Consider the following 17,921-nt stretch of genomic DNA (forward strand, 5'->3'; position numbering starts at 1 on the left):
CGTCCGTGCGCTCCCATTACCCATAAAGCATTGCGCACACCGGTCTACCGGGAGATTTTAAAATGGCGAGCGTAGAAACAGCGACGCTAGCGGCGCAATATGCATTTAAATAAGTAGGCTATTTACAGTTTACACTGAATGTTGTCACATAACTTACAAAACGTGTGTTCAAAGTCAAGCAAAAACATATACATAAACAAATGCCAGAATATTTGTCTAAAGATAATAAACGTCATCTTGATACATTGCCGGTTAAGTTAATTAATGCCGTCTCAGTCGCTAAAGTTATTGTTTATTAATTTATATGTGTCCGATGATGATGTACTATGTGCAACTGTGCCATTCAGAAAGTTATACATTTCTTTATTGTGTTTACAGGGACCGAAAGTCCGCTATTATCCGTTATTGTTATTTATAAATAACTGTTATTGTACTGTACTGTAAAATAAAAAATAAAAAATCACAGAATATATTTCCATGGTGAATTATGCGCCGCTGCATTCATGACACTAAGTAGCGGCCGAATTCAGCCAGGATCAGTTAAATATTCAGGTTTAATCCACTTTATGGTTTTTACTTGATAAATCGTGGAGTTTCAACCTTAAAGCATCTTCTTCCATTTTCACAAATATGTGTCAGAGTGCTGATGCCAGAGACACATTCATGTCGTGAACTGATTTTGAAATTGCGGCGCTGAATTTATTTATTTATTTTTTATTAAACTGATAAGAACAGATACTACACTTGATCTTAGCCAAAGGTCCGAGAGCGGCGCTGAAGTTAAGCAGGACGTCCAATTACGCAATGACGCACAGCTGCACACTCCGAAGGCTGTCCCATTTGTGCATTACACCAGTCAAAGGAAGGACTCTTGCCTTGCCTTCGGAGGACCCGACTCTGAAGGAAGGATCCTACCAAGGAAGGATCCTTGACATTGGGACACAGCTTGTGGCTGTGTCCCAAAGTCAAGGAAGGATGCTCAAACGGCCGGATTTGAAGGACACCACGTCATCGACATCCGCCGAAGGACTGTCCCAATGTCGAGGATACTCCGGAGGACAGAGTCCTTCTTTTGCCCAAATTCCGAGGATGCATTTGTGTATCCTCCGTGCGCTCCGACTACCCATAAAGCATTGCGCACACCGGTCTACCGGGAGATTTAAAAATGGCGAGCGTAGAAACAGCGACGCCGGCGGCGCAATATGCATTTAAATATGTAGATATTTTCAGTTTACACTGAATGTTATCACATAACTTACAAAACGTGTGTTCAAAGTCAAGCAAAAACATAAACATAAACAAATGCCAGAATATTAAGCTTAAAGATAATAAACGTCATCTTGATACATTGCCGGTTAAGTTAATTAATGCCGTCTCAGTCGCTAAAGTTATTGTTAATTAATTTATATGCGTCCGATGATGATGTACTATGTGCAACTGTGCCATTCAGAAAATTATACATTTCTTTATTATGTTTACAGGGACCGAAAGTCTGCCATTATCCGTTATTGTTATTTATAAATAACTGTTATTGTACTGTACTGTAAAATAAAAAATAAAAAATCACAGAACATATTTCCATGATGAATTATGCGCCGCTGCATTCATGGCACTAAGTAGCGGCTGAATTCAGCCAGGATCACTTAAATATTCAGGTTTAATCCACTTTATGGTTTTTACTTGATAAATCGTGGAGATTCAACCTTAAAGCATCTTCTTCCATTTTCACAAATATGTGTCAGAGTGCTGATGCCGGAGACACATTCATGTCGTGAACTGATTTTGAAATTGCGGCGCTGAATTTATTTATTTATTTTTTATTAAACTGATAAGAACAGATACTACACTCGATCTTAGCCAAAGGGCCGAGAGCGGCGCTGAATTTATTTATTTATTTTTTATTAAACTGATGAGAACAGATACTACACTTGATCTTAGCAAAAGGGCCGAGAGCGGCGCTGAAGTTAAGCAGGACGTCCAATTACGCAATGACGCACAGCTGCACACTCCGAAGGCTGTCCCATTTGTGCATTACACCAGTCAAAGGAAGGACTCTTGCCTTGCCTTCGGAGGACCCGACTCTGAAGGAAGGATCCTACCAAGGAAGGATCCTTGACATTGGGACACAGCCATACTAATTTAAAGGACATGGCGTTTTTTCATAAAGCATGATACCTTATAACTTGACCATACATTGTCCAATCTGCCTCAAACTTGTCATGCATGATGATGGTTCATCACTGACCAGTTCTACATAACAATATTTAATAAATTCCCGCCCTTTTGATTAGCCACGCCCCCTTTTACTAACTAATGAACCATTTGTCCTAGAAACTTGTATGAGGTTTCTGTGAACTCAGGCCAGAGTCCCTGTTTAACTGCTGATTTAATCAATGAGAATCAAGGGCCAGAGGCAAGCACACAATCAAAATTTCTTTAGACATTTTCTAGTTATAATTACCATCATCTTGCCAACCTACCAACTGATCTGCTTTTTTAACTTCTTAAGTGTCCTTGTTCTATCCAGTGTTTTTTCTATTGTTTTTTTTTATTTATGCTACCTCAGTATTTTATTTTATTCTATTGTATTTTATTGTACTTGAATACCGGACTGCTGTGACAACCGAATTTCCCTTCGGGGATGAATAAATCTTATTAGTATTATGCGCGGGACTTCATAGTATTAGCCAAAATCAGCAAATTCTGTTCGTAAAATGACGTTATAATAGCGAGATACAATCAAAAGTATTTTTTGATTCTTACCTGTGAAAGGTAAGGCCATGCGATCGGGTTTGTACTGTAAATCTGTTGGTACATTTCCATGCAGCACATGAATGAGGCATCTTCTCGCTGTCTCCGCTTCTGCACTTTGCCACATCCAAGATGGCGGCGACGTTGACGTACGCTTCAGCACTCAATGCGGAGTCTATGTATATATGTCTATGCTTTCCACCACAGTCCAACCAGCCACACCAGCAGCTCACTATAGCTCAGCTACAACAAAAAACTTACGAAGAGTGCCTAAATAACATTGAAAATACTAGTGTGTGACATATGTAGGATAAAATGGAAGAAGGGACCCACACCTCAAAAATAAAAAAATATGAATAATATAAAACATTATTCAAATTAATTTATTTTGTTGTCCTTTGAAGACAGATGATGTGATCATCATGTCAACTTTCTAAAGTCAAGTAACCAAGACTGGAAGTTAAATTTATTGACAACTGTACTGAAAGAAAGAAAATATAAATATAAAATGGCCTTTCTTTTTTAATTGATATTCCAGATAATAATCCCAGACAGCCTGTCAGTGTCACATTGTAACGGTAAATGCATACTGTACAGCAGCGCTGTGGGGGATTATACGCACTGACACATCTGCACTGAGAAACCCGCAGATTTTCAAATGTAATACGTTTGCGATAATCATACCTATGAGTAGAAGTTATTAATAGGCAAAAAAAATTATTATAAGCCATAGGGCTGAGATTAAGATTTCCTTTATTAGTCCCACAATAGGAACATTTCAAGAATTACAGCAGCAAAGTGGATAGCAAAGAACAACTAGAAACAGGGGCTACTGCCGGTGTGTGTACACTATGATGAGATTCTTCAGAGATTTAAAACTATGCCCTCAAAGTGTGTGTGTGTGTGTTTGTTTGTTTTTACTCTTCCTGTAAGTCGCTTTGGAAAAAAGCGTCTGCTAAATGTAAATGTGTGTGTGCGTGTAATTAAAATCACATAAAGTTACTGTGTGTGTGTGTGTATGCGTGCGTGCGTGCGTTTGAAGCATGTGTATGCATGTGTGAGGAGTGTGCATGCTTTCGCGCATGTGTGTGTGTGTGTGTGTATCTGTAACTGTAATCACATCAAAGATCAAAGGCAATCAGATCAAAGCAATCAACAGAATTAACTGGCACCTGTTCCGCCATACTGACAGCATAGGTGGACAGACTGAAATTTCTGGTCTCGAACAGAAAGCATTTTTGGCAAAACCATAATACCTATCATTGATCTGACTTCACTTTGAGCGTCCTGAGTTCTTCCTGAACGTCTACATATGTTTTTTTAAAGAAAATTAAAAAAATAGCTTTGTTAGAGCGATCTAAAAAAACATATTTTTTTTCCCTTTTCCGGAATCTTCCTGCGTTTTTAATATGGCGATCTAAAAAAACTGTTACATCTCCCTTTTTCAGAAATCTTCGTTTTTAATATGGGAGCCAATGAGGCTGTTGGTGCGCGTTGGTGGCACATCAGTGCGTCCTACACCCAAACTATAACTCTGACAGCTTTACCAGAGGATTGTGAGGGAGAAGACAAATTTTCCTACGTTTCTATGTATAAATTATTTCTGTAGAGTGGAATTTGCGGCCTGGAGCGCAGTTTTCAAATTTATTTTTTGACATTTTTTTCTCTCCCTCTACACTCTGGCGATGATGTCACACACTGTGGCATGAACATTCCGTGCAATACACACCCATTATAATTTCAGAATTTCCCCAAAAATGATCATGGTCATTGAACAGGGATTGACAAAAAACTATATGACCTATCGAAACGTGGATTAATACACCAATACACAAGACTTGTGTCTACTGTTTACAGTTTAAATGGAGTCTCTAGGTAAAATTATGCCGGAGAAGTAGAGGTTTAAAAATCTCCAATTATTGTTCTTTTTCGCTCATTTTTTTCCCGCTGTCCCATTCATTTCAATGCTTCGCCCCGAGCACTGGTTCCTACAGCTATTGCTGTGGGACCAGTGCTCGGTGCAATTGCCCTGTGGCCCTAATAAAAAGGATACAGAAGTATAAACTAGAAAATTTCCTCTGGGGAAATTTTGAAAGGGCCACGGGGGCTACTGCCGGTGTGTGTGTGTGTGTGTAATTAAAATCACATAAAGTTACTGCGTGTGTGCGTGCGTGTGTTTGAAGCATGTGTATGCATGTGTGAGGAGTGTGCGTGCTTACGCGCATGTGTGTGTGCGTGTATCTGTAACTGTAATCACATCAAAGATCAAAGGCAATCAGATCAAAGCAATCAACAGAATTAACTGACACCACCTGTTAATGAAAGAGTGACAGCAGCCAGAGGTGGACTGAAATTTCTGGCCTCGAACAGAAAGCATTTTTGGCAAAACCATAATACGCATCATTGATCTGACTTCACTTTGAGCGTCCCAAGTTCTTCCTGAACGTCTACATGTGATTTTTTTTAAATAAAAATAAAAAAATAGCTTTGTTAGAGCGATCTAAAAAAACTGTTCCATCTTCCCTTTTTCCGAAATCTCCCTGCGTTTTTAATATGGGAGCCAATGAGGCTGTTGGTGGTTTTGGTGGCGAATCTGTGCGTCGTACGCCCAAACTATAACTCTGACAGCTTTACCTGAGGATTGTGAGTGAGAAGACAAATTTTCTATTACACAAATGCACTGGTCCCTACAGCTATTGCTGTATGGGACCAGTGCTCGGTGCGATTGCCCAGAGGCCCTAACTAGAAATATTAGCAAATAAACAAGTAAAAAATATAAAGTATTAACAATTAAAACAAAAATAAAATAAAAAGATTATAAAAAATGTAGACAGTCAGCAGATGGATGAATGGATTGTTTCTGTAGAGCAGAATAAAGCTTTCTATTATTTCTCCACAGATTGCTACCAAGGCACATCCTCAAGTCTCTTTGAACTAAACTCCAGCTTTCAACCACAAAGGGACTCGAACCCTCAATCTTCTGATCCGAAGTCAGACACCGGTGAACATCCAGGGATTAGACATGTGCTTTTTCCTGCCATGACAAGTGAATTTCATCGTTGTGGGATCAATAAGATATAATCTAATGCTACCTATACACCAGAAGACTTTGAAAAGATTTGGAAAGACTCCTGCAAGACTATCAGCTCACACCTGCTCACATCTAAAGACAAGTGTTTAGAGTTTTTAGTCCCAGCCTAGTCTCAGACTGAGATTCTACAAAGACTGTGAATCTTGCAGGATCACTATTTACAAGACTACAACTAGATTTTCTTTAGCTTTTTTTTTTTTTTACCATGCAATATTTGTGTGTGCAGTGGTTTGTGTTGAAAAAAGAAAAAGAAAAGAAGACGCCACAAAATGCCCCTCACAAAGCTGAAAAGGGGTTTCTGTTTTTCTGACATGAAAAGTTAAAATTAAAAAAGTAAAATAGATATAAGGAAGAATAAAGGAAAGGAAACTGTAGAAAAGAATTCATGATATACATTTATGTCCTATTTAATTATTTGTTTAATTGAATAATTATACTTATCAGCTCTATCAACTTTCATTTAGTTAATCACACATTCATCATCAATTATTTATTACTTATTTATGTATACATTTATTTATACATTTTAACTGGGTCTGCTTACTGTTCTTTTTACTAAGAAACAGCGCCCCCAAAATCCCGCTTGTGGCCATAAATATAATACATCTCTATATTTGTATTTAGGATTGAGTTTTCTGACATTATTGTGATGTTACTTTTTCCTGTCGAAGTGGTTTTTCTGCCGGTCTGGACCCGCTCATCTATTGGTTGTTGATTGTGTTACGTCACTGCGACTTGCGATAATATCAAACACGTTTGATATGATCGCAAACCCAAGATTAGGAAAAGACTGATAAGAAACAGCGCCGATTACTACCTTACACTTAACGATCGGGATGACGGGAGCGCACTGTGACTCCAGTAAGACTCCTAGATTTACTAAAGACTTTCAGTTTTTAGTCTGGGACTGTGAAAATCGTTTGGTGTAAACCCAGCATAATCTAAACCGGAGCACCCAGAGAAAACCCATTGACACTTATTTTGACACTGTTTTGACTTTACGACAATGTTGATTTAATTCCCATTGAATGTCTGACTTCTGGTGACCCTGAAAGGTCTTCTTAAACTAAAAGTGTGAAGGAACAAAGCAAGTAAGTATAAGACTTTCAGTTTTTCAGGATGTAACCAATAAAGGGGCAACTGAAACTTCAACACCTAAAACCCGATCACTGTGAGAATTCTGCCTCACTACACTGTGAACCGTCAGATTCAGATTCCTTCCCCTCATTCAGATTCTTCCTACTATCTAGATCAGTAGTTCTCAACCTTTTTGAGTCGCGACCCCCAATTTAACATGCATATTGTCTGTGACCCCCGCTCACTGAACAGAATCTCACCGCACAGTTATTATATTGTTTTTATATTGTTACTAATTAATTTAAGTCCTTTGCTATAAGTTTAAAGGGCCATTCTGACCTCCTGAGTGTGTAACAGTCAGCTTCAAGCCAGAGACTCCTTGGAAAGTAATAACTTGATACTTTGGGATTTGTCAGGAAAGACACACAATTACCCAAAAAGAATCAAATTGACCAAAAAAAATACATAAAATTAAGCAAAAAAGGACTCAAATTGACCAAAAAAATACATAAAATTAAGCAAAAAAGGACTCAAATTGACCACAAAATGACAAAACATGACCACAAAAAGACACAAATTCAACAAAAAGACACAAAATGACCAAAAAAAGACACAAATTGACCAAGTAAGGGACACAAAATGGCCCAAGAAAGAAACAAAATGGCTAAAAAAGAAACAAAATGACTAAAAAATGACACAAAATGACCAGAAAAGACACAAAATTACCAAAAAAAGAAAACAAAATGACCAAAAAAGACACAAAATGACCAAAAAAGACAAAATGGGCAAAAAAAGACATTAAATTACCAAAAAGACTAAAACACTTCCAAATGATTTGGCAAACCCCAGGAATCATCTCGCGACCCCAATTGGGGTCGGGACCCCAAGGTTGAGAATAGCTGATCTAGATCATCTCCTTCTTGATCATCAACCTCACTCTCATCTCCTTCACCACTGGGTGCTGGTGGGCGGTGGCTGTCATCCTGTCAGACACAAGCGACCTGCTCTCCTAATACACCTGCCTGCACCTGCACCACCTAAAGAGAGCAAAGGAGACGGGAGTGAGGTTGATGATGAAAAAGGAGATGACTTTAGAGAGTAGGAGGAATCTGAATGAGGGGAAGGAATCTGAATCTGATGGTTCAGAATGTAGTGAGGCAGATATCTCATAGTGATCTTGTTTAAGTGTTGAAGTTTCAGTTACCCCTTTATTGGTTACAGCCTTTTAGTTTAAGAGGACCTCCCAGGGTCAACAGAAGTCGGACATTAAATGGTAATTAAATCAACATTGTTGTAAAGTCAAAACAGTGTCAAAATAAAGTTCCAAAAAGGAGCTAGGCCTAATTCACTAAATCTAAAGGCCTGACAGAGGCCATCTTGGATTTCTGTGTGACAATGATGTCATAACATAAATCTGATGTCAGAATCTGGATCCTAATGAAAATGTCTTCATGTATGATTCTAGGTGCTTAAATGTTGTTTTTTTAAAATGACCTAATCTAGCATATTCCACTGTTCCATGTACCGTTTCACAAAGCGGGTCTGGTCAGTAGCATGACGGGGCATCGGTTTGTCAGTGTAATCACAATACAATTCAGGCCGTCCTGTGCTTACAGCCAAAAGAGGCTTAACATTTCGCTGACTGTCTGCTGCCTTGTGAAGTTCCTGCTGAACATATTGCTGATATTGTCTATCACTCAGCAATTTGGTCTGCATTTTTCTTTGCAGCAACAACTTCCTCCTTTTTCAGCTATTCAAGGCGGGCTTGTTTTTTAGCCACCAGGTTGACATTACTGTTATGACATTTGATTCCATTGTCACTGATTGTCTTAGCCATTCGTTTTTTTTCTTCTTGAAAAAGCCTCTCAGACACTTTCTCGGCCTGAAGCCATTCCCGCTGGCTCTGCTGCTCTGCTTTCTCCTTCTGCTCTTTCACTTTCATCTTTTTCTCTCTGTGAGCAGAAATAGACTTGAGCATAGCAGCCCCCTTTTCCGCCTTGTCCTTCAGCTGCTTAGCCACTTTAGCATCTGGATACTTGCGCCTCCTCTCTTTCAGTCCTTGTGGCAGCCTGCTCCTTCTTACAGGCTTGTAGGAAGGAGGTCAGGCTTCAACCACCTTACTGTAATGCATTTAATTGCTGTTGCTAGTAATATCTGTAAAAGATATTTTTTGGCTCTTCCTTCAATGCCTTTTGGTAATAGACCTAGTAGGGCCACCATTGGATCCATAGTTATATTTCCACCAAATATTTTATTAACTGTTTCAAACACTTCCTTCCAGAATGCTTTCAGTTTTGGGCATAGCCATAGTATGTGGGTCTGATTGCCAATGTGTGGGCCACAGTTTCTCCAACACTTATTTGAATGCGTAGTGCTAAATTTAGCTGTAATTTCAGGTGTCCGGAAGAACCTCATGACCACCTTCCATTTAAATTATCTCCATACATTTGAATTAGTTACCGAATGTACTTCAGTACAAATTTCCTCCCACACATCATGTGATATGTTGGCATTAATTTCAATTTCCCATCTCTCCTTCACCTGTGCAGTATTATTCAAATTCATGCTCAGGAATATTTGGTAACAACAACTTATTAATTTCTTATCCCATTTTTTTGTTTGTACTTTAATCAATAGCTCTTCAATTAGTGCCGGTTTGGCAACTTTGTCCCAATCTTTATGTTTTAATAAGAAATCCCGTAACTGCAAGTATCTGAAGAAATCTGTGCTAGGTAGTTTAAATTCCTCCGACAGCTGTGTAAGTGATTTAAAATTGCCAGCATTGTGGAGTTGATGTAAATTGGTGAGTCCATACCTCGACCAATTCCTGAAACCTGTATCTAATTTAGAGGGCAAAAAACCATTCATACATCCAATGTTTGTAAGTGCTGAAATTGTTTTAGGCAACCCAAAAGTAAATTTTATTGTCTCCCAAATTTTTAATGTGATTTTGGTCCAATCACCCATATTTATTTTGCTTGGATGGACATCTAAGAATGGCAAGGCATGTAAAGGTCTTTCACATAAACTCTTTTCAATATTGAGCCAGCGTGTATGTGATAGGTCCTGAATCCATATTACTAATGGTTTTAATTGCGCAGCCCAAAAGTAGTATCTCAGATTAGGTAGTTTGAGCCCTCCCTTTGCTTTAGATAACTGTAGCGCTTTTAGTCTGATTCTTGGTCGCTTTCTCTGCCAGATAAATATTGAAATTAGTTTGTCCAACTTGTGAAATTTAGTTTTGGGGATGTTAATCGGTATCATTTGAAATAAATATAATCATTTGGGCAGCACATTCATACGGACACTCTCAATGCGGCCCAGCAGCGAAAGGGGCAATATTGACCATCTATCTAAGTCCTTACTAATGTTATGAATTAAGCTTTTGTAATTGAAATCGTATAGTTTTTCTAATGAAGATGGTATATGAATATCTAAATATTTGACGCCATCTACTGGCCATTTAAACCCACTCTGCAATTTAGTTGTATCTGAGATGTTGCCACCTATATCCATGGCCATTGTTTTGTCCACGTTTAATTTGTATCCCGAGAAGTGTCCATAAGTGAAAATGATGTCCTTTAGATATGATATTGTTGTTGCAGGTTTTGTAAGATACAACAATACATCGTCAGCATACGTTGAAATTTTATGCTGTTCCCCATTTATAGTAACCCCTCTTATATTATCATTGTCCCTAATCATCTGTGCTAATGGTTCGATACTGATATCAAAAAGCAAAGGAGATAGTGAACAACCTTGTCTACACCCGCGTTCCAGAGTAAAGCGCTCTGAGAGAAATCCGTTAACCTTACCTGCGGATTGCGGATCTGAGTATAAGGTTTGTATCCATTTAATGAAGTTTGGGCCAAATTTGAATCGTTTCAGAGTTTGAATAAGGTATTGCCAGGAAACTCTATCGAACGCTTTCATGGCATCTAAGGATAATATCATTGATTCCTCTTCTTTAACTTTTGGGTGTGTCATTAAATTTAAGAACCTTCTAATGTTGTCCCCGTAGTATCTTCCCTTTATAAACCCCGTCTGATCGGGATGGACAATTTCTGTGGTAACTTTATTGACACGTCTTGCCAGAATAGCTGTTAAGATTCGGAGATCTGTATTCAATAATGAGATCGGTCTGTACGATTGGCCTTTAGTGGGGTCTTTGCCATCTTTATGTATCACTACTATAGTAGCCTCTCTCCAAGAGGGGGCCATAAAGCCAGATTTTAATGCATGATGGTAAGCATCTAGTAATAAAGGTGATATAATCTCTATAAAAGCTTTATAAAATTTGTTAATAAACCCGTCTGGGCCAGGGCTTTTATTATTTTTCAGTGTGGAGATTATCTGACGTATTTCCAGATCTTTGATTGGCTCATCCAGTTCTCTTGCTATAGATTCAGGTAATTCTTTTAATTTTATAACTTCTAAAAATTGTGCCAATTCCTCATCATTTGTGCAAGTGTCTGTATTTTTGTATAGACACTTGTAAAATTCTGCGAAGGACTGTGATATTTCGTTCGGTTTTGTGAGAGTTGAATTATTCTCCATTAATTTCTGTACTATGTTTGATGACTGTTGTTTTTTAAGTCTTAATGCTAGTAACCTGCTCGCTCTATTACCATTTTCGTAGTATTTTTGGTTAGTGAACCTTAAATTGCTCTCAATTTTTCATTTATTAAGCTGTTTTAGATTATTCAACAAGCTTGAAGTTGAGTTCCTTTTGTGTTGCTGTTCAAGCTGCCTTATTTTGTCTTCTAGTATGGGCTTAAATTTGTCTCATTAATACTTGTAAACACACAGGGGGTGATCTACAAATATTTTTGATTTGCACACATGTTTTGCTATCCACAAATACAAATTTCTAATTTGTAACTTGTATTTTGGTTTTTACAAATACGAGTGTACTTGTAAATATATTGTGTTTTTGTAAATACACAATTTTCCATTTGTAAAAACAAAAAAGCCATTTGTAAAACTGAAAATTCTGCTTGTGAAGTGTGACTCAGCATTTGTGGATCATTAATCACGCACACGCATCTCTTTCCTCACTTATGCATTTTTGAGACGTTCCTGTCGCAGATCCACACAGATCCACAAGCAAATAGCTCGTGATTCACAAATTACCTGCCCTCCTCACCAGTAGGTGGCAGTGTTGTTGTATGCATACAAATATTCCTTCCACAAACACAAATTTAGGATTTGTAACTTGTGTGTTGGTTTTTACAAATAAATGTCTATTCGTAAAAAAAAGCCATTTGTAAAACTGAAAAATTCTGCTTGTGAAGTGTGACTCAGCATTTGTGGATCACCAATCACACACACGCATCTCTTTCCTCACTTGCGTATTTTTGAGACGTTCTTGTCGCAGATCCACACAGATCCACAAGCAAATAGCTCGTGATTCGAGAAGCCCCTGGCTGCAGCCTGCAGATCGGGTCGGAGCTCAACGGACGTTGAGGTGGGTGGAGTAAAACGTTGAGCTGGGTGGAGTCAAATGTAGAGCTGGAGGAGTATGTTAGATTTACTCAACCGCACCACTTATTAATGACAGCGCGAAGCACCGTTTGGTTATTACTGGCCGCATATAAACAAATAAGGAGCATATATATATTTATATTTTTGTTTGTAATGACTCAAGTAAAGAAATGAGGACTATTAGTTTTATATGGAATGACTATTCAGCATTCACAAGTATAGTTAATTTTGACTGACATGACATAAGCAATGATAATGTTATAAAACAGCAGAGAGTTGTATGAAAGCAATTAATGCATGTCCAAAAGCATTTATAATTTGTTGTAAGGAGAAACTGCTAATATGATGAGCACAAATGACTAAAGTTTGAGGAGGTTGAACTAACTGTTGTGCAAATGTTAATATTGATGTGAGAAATGCACCAAATGACAAATAAGGGAGTTTGAAGCGCCATTAAAACTTTAAAAAGCTGTTGTCATTCCCATTTTCATCATGCTAAAATAGTTTGCATCCTTTTGAAGTCTAATGTCGAGGTTTTTTTTGCCTTTAGTGAATTCTAGTAAAATATGGGTCATTGTTTATTTTGATAAATGTTAAAACTTTATCTATCCTAATTTATAATGCTATTATGATGTGTCATTTGTAACATTTTACTTGTACTAGAAAAATTCTGTCAGACACACTGACAAGGTGAATGTGCTTTGTACATAAGGTTATACCACTTACGTAAGAGATCAAAGACTGAGGTGACTTTAACATCATCTTTATTGAACTGAACACAATTAAAAATCAAAGATAACATATTTAAAGAATAACATAAATAACTGAATTAAAAATCACAGAAAAACCCCTCTATTAAACAACATAAACCAATAAATTCAAAAATCAAAGCAATACACAACACAGTACAGGCCTAGAAGCCCATGTAGATAAGTATCCAAAACATATGGAATACAATAATGACAAAGTATGAAAAAATATACTGTACATATGATGTAATACAGAATATATAATGGGTATTTAAATATAATACTTAAAAAATATTAATATAAATAATATTTATAAAATATTAAATATTGAGCCACATGCACACATTTACTTACAGTTACTTACAAGTGCATATCCATACAATTAAAAATATATATACAGACAATGGCCCTTTTAATATAATAATACAGAATATATTTTATATTATTTCATATTTGTTTATTATTATTTCATAATTAAACTGTCACATGCATCAAGGAAGCAGGCAGTCCTCTGGTGTTGCTGCTTCTCACACTGCATCCTCTCATAGAGTCGTATGGAGCTTCACAACATGGACCAAATGTTTTCATCTACAAAATAAGATAGCATAAATGAAAAATCCAGTCATCACAAACCTTTTGGGCTGGCTAAATCACATTGAATCATTGTTGAATGAGGCCTGATCATTTCTGTATTATTGCTTCAATATGATCATTCACTGATAGACAGACTGCACAGGATTTAATACAGCCCCATATTCAGAAACATAACATATTCACCATACAGGTTATGATTCACCATATCAGATCTTTTAAACAATACTTTTACTATACTTTTACCATACTTTAGGCTGTTTATTTTGTTATAGCCTAAATATCTCCTCATCTTTGTGTCTCACAGCAAACCTGTCTCCTACAAATTATGTTTGTATATTACTGTTTAATAATTAGCCTCAGTTGTGTGGTGATAAGGTCATCACTGCCTGGATTATGTTCAGAAACAACACTTTTTTGAGTGAATGAAACTGTAATTTATAGGAGACAGTAGACACCTGAGTACACACACCTGGGCTAATGTTACACACACTATAGTTATCACACAGCATTATTAGCTGCTTTCTTAGCCTGCTCTAGTGATTTTATTAGCCCTTACTAACAGAGAAAAAGAGGATCGTGTAGATAAAGTATAAGCACGTACCATCAGTCATCTCTTTAACTAGGTCACGTCTTCTCACGTCTCCTCCGGTAAACAGCAGCTAGCAGGCGCCGCTGTTGTGAAGTTTGCGGCTCCACTTGTACTCCCGAGCTATCGCAGTCTCTTTAACATTGTCCTCGTTTAGATAACTACAGTCAGAGACATTGTATGCTACCATTGGCTCATCCATGAGCACAATATCTTCCTCCTCATCTTCCCCCAACTCACTCTCTCCGTCATTATCTTGGCTAACGTTAGCCGGACCGTCCGCATCCTAGTCGGAGGTCCCGCTGTCTCTCTCTCCTCTCGTCCCCTCACCTACCGGTGCGGTGAAATAGTCCATAATTAACTCTGTCCAGTTATCATCACATGTAGCACCTCTATCTCTGATTAAATTGAAAAGTTTTGCAATGTTCTCCTCACATTAATCCACCGGAGCTAAACGACTGAAATTCCACTGCTTTTGACTCCACCCAGCTCAACGTTTGACTCCACCCACCTCAACGTCCGTTGAGCTCCGCCCCGATCTGCAGGCTGCAGAGTGTAAATATAAAACAATACATTAATATTATATATATTCTGTATTATTACAATAAATTACACTATATTTAGGATTTTATTAGATATGAACATAATTAGGCTAAATTTTGTGCAAATGGCGATATGTATACAAATATATACAACTGTCAGCATAGTCTTTGTATTATATCTATCTTTCTATTGTTATAATAATATAGAGTACTTTTGTATATATACTTAATATTTGTTCAGATTCTACCCATTTTCTGTATAGTTTTTATTGTATAGATATAGACTTGAAAGTTTTTACCTGTGAGCATATAGCGCAATATTTTAATTTTATTTGCAAAATTTAATATTTATGTATATATTATCTATTCTTCAAAATACTATATTTAAACTAGAAAATTTCCTCTGGGGAAATTCTGAAAGGGCCACGGGGGCTACTGCCAGTGTGTGTACACTATGATGAGATTCTTCAGAAATTTCAAACAGTTAATACTAGTAATGTTATGATACTATATAATATACAAGGAGCACACCTACAACAAGCATTCCTCTTCAAGTATTTGTTTATACAGCAACCTATGCCCTTTAACCTCTTAATGTGTGTGTGTGTGTGAAACATTTGTATCTGGAGGAGTGTGCGCGCTTACGCGCGCATGTGTGTGTGCGTGTGTGTGTGTGCGTGCGTGTATCTTTAACTGTTATTACATTAAATGACCAGTGTGTGTGTGCGTGCGTGTATCTTTAACTGTTATTACATGAAATGACCAGTGTGTGTGTGTGCGTGCGTGTATCTTTAACTGTTATTACATTAAATGACCAGTGTGTGTGTGCGTGCGTGTATCTTTAACTGTTATTACACTAAATGACCTGTGTGTGTGTGTGTGTGTGTGTGTGCATGCGTGTATCTTTAACTGTAACTGTAATCACATCAAAGCATCAAAGGCGTTGGGGTCGACCAATCAGAGCAGAGCAATCAACAGAATTAACAGCTGTGGAATCTTCTGGCACAGTGAAAGCAGCCAGAGGTGGGCAGTTTTTTTCTCGAAACTAACGTTTGATAACAGTTGAACTTTGGATGAGCATATCTCATGGAATATTTGGCGTAGAAACATAATGTTGGTATTGACATGAAGCTAAGAGTCTCCTCTTTACAGACATATCAAAATCTCAAAATGTGTTTCGGGGTCAATGTGACTCATTTCGATGGAGCACGTCACAAAATATTATCATCATCAGAAAGACAAGGCTCTCCCGAACACGTTGATGTACAGTAGGTTTCATGTCTGTAGTTAAAAAAATGTGAGCAACATCATAGGTTAGAAAACTGGCCTTTTCTGTTTCTTCTAGAAATGTCTGGTCCCAGTTAACATTAGACTCTATGGGACAGTTAGACGGTGTTGCTGTCACATCGAGGCACACTTAACCAAATCTGTCAGTCAGTCCGACTGATTTCAGAATAGGATGTGTGCAACCAGCAGGAATTTCTCTACAATCTGGCCTAGAAAGTATGTATTTAGAGTGAAAGTTGTGGAAAGGAGGATAGGTTGTTTGAAAAAAAATCTGATATTTTCCCAGCCTATCTCCACTCCACATCATCCACTCTAGGTCTGAACATTCCGTGCTATACACACACATTATAAACCGAAACTCTTTGAAAAAATCATAAAACTTAAGCTGCGATTTCATGAAAACAGTGATCAAAATGCCCATTAAGCCCAATATAGGCAGGAATTTTGTGATCCGTTTAAACTTAAAATATTTCTATACGTTAAGTATGGTACTTAAGAAGGACTTTACATTCAAACTTACTGATGGTTTATGAATAGCAAAAGGGCAGAATGCTCAGACTATTGAACAATTTCATTATTCCAATCAATTTCTTTATTTCCACTTGATAAAACTGTTGACATCTATGCAACATTGTTGATGTGTTTGTTTCATCATGACTTCCAGTGTACCAGCATATCTAAGGCAACACTGAGCATAACATCACATACAAAGACGCATGCATGCATGCATGCACACAAACACATACTGTATTTATAGTCATGATGTTACAACAGGGAAAGAGAGAACATACTTTTGACCAATAACAAGGTCAAGTGTAGGAGAGAGAAACAGCAACACAGTCACCACAGTGATTATGTCACTGCATACCTCAGTGTAGTGTCCTGTGTATGTGTGATACGATAACCCATATTGACTGGGTTATTAATCAACTTACGGTTACACTGGGGGCTCTCAAAACAGAGGCACAGAGGTATTTGAACAGGTCAACAACTTCAAATATATTGGAATCATTTCAGATATTACCCTAATCAAGAAATCACTGCTATCCATAAACAGTTCAGACTGAGAGCAACTTCTATTGTTTTATACAGAATTCAATCCTGCTGTACTTTCCCCTCTGCCTCGTTACCATGTTTGAGGTCCAAGATTCATTCAGATTTTTCTGAGTGGTAGGCAAGTATGAACGTTTTGTTTCTTCTCATCCTTATTTGATGCAAAAATGATTCAGATGTTAATCTAAAGTTAATATAAGACTTTGAAGTCTGAGTAAGTTAGAGCTTTAAAGGTGAAGTATTTTAGTACAAAAAAATCCTTAATATTATGATAATATATATTAATAATATTTCATTCTGACTCTCAAGGAAGGAGTCATTTGTACTTTGTAAAAAACTTCAGCATTTATTTTCACAGTAAACAATCTGGGTCATGATCCGGCTAACTGTCAAAAAAAAAGCCTGCATTTTTTGACAATTCACATCCAGTCTGGATTTTTGGCTCTGAAGCTGGTTTAATGTTCTTCTGGAACTGTTACAACAAGCACCTTAAATTAAGATTTTCCTTTAAATCAGAATTAAGGTTTCCTAAAAATAAAATGTCTTTAAATCTTCTCCTAAAGCTTTCCTTAAGTTTCTCTTCTTATCTTGGTCTTAATGCTTACGGTGTGTTTTTAGTTGTTTTTTTTTGGTGTATAACACATTACGTTGATATTACCTTCCTATATCAAGAAGGAGCGTTAGTTTAGTATTAGGTTAGTAGACCC

General features: G+C 37.3%; 2 non-coding genes across 2 annotated transcripts; both read right to left on the minus strand.

The window, feature by feature from the left end:
* Window positions 1-587: 587 nt before the first annotated feature.
* LOC131984185 (U2 spliceosomal RNA) lies at window positions 588-776 on the minus strand. Its single transcript, XR_009395532.1, has one exon. It is a non-coding gene; the product is annotated as a U2 spliceosomal RNA (small nuclear RNA).
* A 916-nt stretch (window positions 777-1,692) lies between these two features.
* LOC131984210 (U2 spliceosomal RNA) lies at window positions 1,693-1,879 on the minus strand. The gene has a single exon (XR_009395553.1). It is a non-coding gene; the product is annotated as a U2 spliceosomal RNA (small nuclear RNA).
* Window positions 1,880-17,921: the final 16,042 nt, after the last annotated feature.

Source organism: Centropristis striata, chromosome 13 (assembly GCF_030273125.1).
Source record: "Centropristis striata isolate RG_2023a ecotype Rhode Island chromosome 13, C.striata_1.0, whole genome shotgun sequence".
NCBI lineage: Eukaryota > Metazoa > Chordata > Actinopteri > Perciformes > Serranidae > Centropristis > Centropristis striata.